The sequence below is a fragment of the Bufo gargarizans genome, chromosome 10, assembly GCF_014858855.1.
Source record: "Bufo gargarizans isolate SCDJY-AF-19 chromosome 10, ASM1485885v1, whole genome shotgun sequence".
NCBI classification, from domain to species: Eukaryota; Metazoa; Chordata; class Amphibia; order Anura; family Bufonidae; genus Bufo; species Bufo gargarizans.
This window is the reverse complement of record NC_058089.1, coordinates 64,438,231-64,441,365: the sequence shown is the minus strand read 5'-3', so window position 1 is coordinate 64,441,365 and position 3,135 is coordinate 64,438,231. Positions and strand designations below refer to the sequence as shown.

At 43.0% G+C, this 3,135-nt stretch overlaps 2 non-coding genes across 2 annotated transcripts; both read right to left on the bottom strand.

Moving 5' to 3' along the window:
* Window positions 1-2,342: 2,342 nt before the first annotated feature.
* Window positions 2,343-2,425, bottom strand: TRNAL-CAG. Its single transcript has one exon. It is a non-coding gene; the product is annotated as a tRNA-Leu (tRNA).
* Window positions 2,426-2,635: 210 nt separating this feature from the next.
* Window positions 2,636-2,707, bottom strand: TRNAQ-UUG. The gene has a single exon. It is a non-coding gene; the product is annotated as a tRNA-Gln (tRNA).
* Window positions 2,708-3,135: the final 428 nt, after the last annotated feature.

Here is a 3,135-nt window from a genome sequence, read left to right as displayed (position 1 = left end):
GACTTCTGCCAAAACCAGGGAAAGAATATAACAAAACAACAACAAATACAGGTGCACTCTGCGGTCTCACTAAACCCTCAAACAGATTTTAAAATTGAGAGATTAGTCAACATGTCCTACGGTGTAGAACATGTCTAAGCCCGGGCACCACGTCAAGGTTTCTCAAGTAGCCCGGGACCTAACGCTCTCCTACCTGCGCCGTATGGGCGATACCAGGAGCCAGTGGGCAAATTACAGGAGCATGAGGCCGACTCACAAACAGCTCACCAGTTACCTCCAGCATGTAACCATGCTTGCAATGGGAGGAGGGAGGAGTCTGTGAGTCCCACTCAAGACTGACTGATATGGCTCAGGCCTCACAGGTGCACCTAAATGTGGCCTGTAGATGGAAAACAGGCACATTTGAATTGGAGTTTATACACCTCCAGGAATCTATATATACAAACCAGAAAAGACAAGGTGGCATTAGCAGGAGGTGCTCAAACCCACATGCAGTCGTGCATATATATAGGGGAGCAAATCCTGCACTTGTGGCCCGTTGCTAATGGCGATCCCCAGCAAAATGCACCTGTGAGGCCTGAGCCATATCAGTCAGTCTTGAGTGGGACTCACAGACTCCTCCCTCCTCCCATTGCAAGCATGGTTACATGCTGGAGGTAACTGGTGAGCTGTTTGTGAGTCGGCCTCATGCTCCTGTAATTTGCCCACTGGCTCCTGGTATCGCCCATACGGCGCAGGTAGGAGAGCGTTAGGTCCCGGGCTACTTGAGAAACCTTGACGTGGTGCCCGGGCTTAGACATGTTCTACACCGTAGGACATGTTGACTAATCTCTCAATTTTAAAATCTGTTTGAGGGTTTAGTGAGACCGCAGAGTGCACCTGTATTTGTTGTTGTTTTGTTATATTGTTATTACATCCGCACTTGTTACCTTGTGTGAGATGTCTATTGTGGTACTTGTAGTTCGCCGCGGGCATCCTCCACCGTATGCATTTTGCTGGGGATCGCCATTAGCAACGGGCCACAAGTGCAGGATTTGCTCCCCTATATATATGCACGACTGCATGTGGGTTTGAGCACCTCCTGCTAATGCCACCTTGTCTTTTTTGGTTTGTAAAACCAGGGAAGGACCCACTAATACTCGCATCCTATGGCCCAATATCTCTTATAAATGTGGATCATAAGATATTCTCAAAAATAATGGCTGATAGGCTAGCAAACATTTTACCAGATTTAATAGGTTCATCCCAGGTAGGCTTTGTAAAGGGCCGCTCTGCAGTTTTTAATATGCAAAGGGTTCTTACAGTCCTAGACCACACGCATTGTAAACATACGGGATGGGAGACACCAGCTCTCCTTACCATTGACGCCGAAAAGGCTTTTGACAATGTGGGGTGGAGCTGGTTGGACATGGTGATGGACAGGGGCTTTTAGGACATATGTGTGAGCGTTATATAATAACCCTAAAGCACAAATAGCTATTCCTGGTTTCTTATCAAAACCCTTCCAGTTATTAAAAGGCACCAGACAGGGATTATCACCTTTATTGTTTAACATCGCAATAGAACCACTAGCGCGCTATTTGGAAACAGCAGATATATTTGAAGGAATCAAAATTGGATCCAGAACAGTTTGTATATCTCTCTTCGCGGATGACATTATTCTGTTTCTAGCTAATCCTTTAAGGGATCTCCACAAGATTTTTGAGGCAATAGAGGAATTTGGGAAATATTCAGGTTTTAAGGTCAACACAGGAAAATGTGAGTTATTATTTGTTGGAACTGGAAATAAGGGGAGACAGTCTTTATTACAAAACTGTCCAGTCTTGATAGCCAAAAATTGCATCACTTACCTGGGGATCAAAATAGGAAGGTCTCCCCATTCTTTCTACACCCTTAATTATGTCCCTCTGATAAATGGGATCACGTAAGAACTGCTTAGGTGGCGGAAGTTGCCACTTTCTATGTTAGGTAGATGTCATCTGATAAAGATGATTAGTTCCTAAGCTGCTTTATCCGATGCAGACTATACCTGTGTTAATAGACTTAGCTGAGAAGAGGCACATCCAGACCGGGGTGGGGGGTAAATGGGGGGGGGGGGGGGGTAAGATTGAATTAAAATAAGGTTTGGAAATAACTTTAGTGGGGCTAGAATGGTAAATTGTTATTATACAATATTCTGTGTTGCCAATTGGCTATATATATGCCATGTTAACACTGTAATACTTTCAATAGTGTTCATTCCTGATAAGAATGTACTGTGATACACATTTAGTTTTGTACCAAAATAAATAAAATGTTTAATAAAAAAAATAAAAATAATCATATTTAACATGAAAAGATAATGTCAGAAGTGGGATTTGAACCCACGCCTCCAGGGGAGACTGCGACCTGAACGCAGCGCCTTAGACCGCTCGGCCATCCTGACTTATGAAGCTGCTAAACATAACTTCCCAAAAAGATTAAAAGCATCCAAGAATCGCTATTGGTTGATGTTGTTCACTTTGTTGTTGCTGATTGATGTTCACTTATGTGATGAGAAGAAAATTATTTTTGAGTTTCTAAATTGATCATAATATATATTTTACTGGTGAAATGTGGAAAAGTACAGTTAGGTTAGAGAGAATAAAGAAAAATCAGGTCCCACCGAGATTTGAACTCGGATCACTGGATTCAAAGTCCAGAGTGCTAACCATTACACCATGGAACCTTTGGGTATGATGGAGATTGGATGGCTGGCAGGCAGACAGCAACAGTGGCAAGATGGGGCGCCATCAAAAAGGCCAGAGAAAGAGGAATGTGAACATCCTCCCCAATCCAGGTTTCGTTTATTTTGACAAAAGTTCTGTTTCGTATACTAGCGGAGGACAACATAGTTTGTTTGGGTGACGCCATCCCTCCGTCAGCGCTGAAAACCCTCTCCAAGATGACACTCGAGACTTGGCAAGAAAGAAGAAAGTGTGCTATGCCAGTTCAGGCCGCGTTTACAGTTATCCTGACCAGAAATGATTATATATTAAATAATTATCTGTGCCCAGGATAGAAAGACTATTGTTTTGTTTTTTTTTTGTAATACATGGATGTAGGACTAATACTTCACATTATCGCTCACAGATATTTTTGTCTGCTACCCTGTGT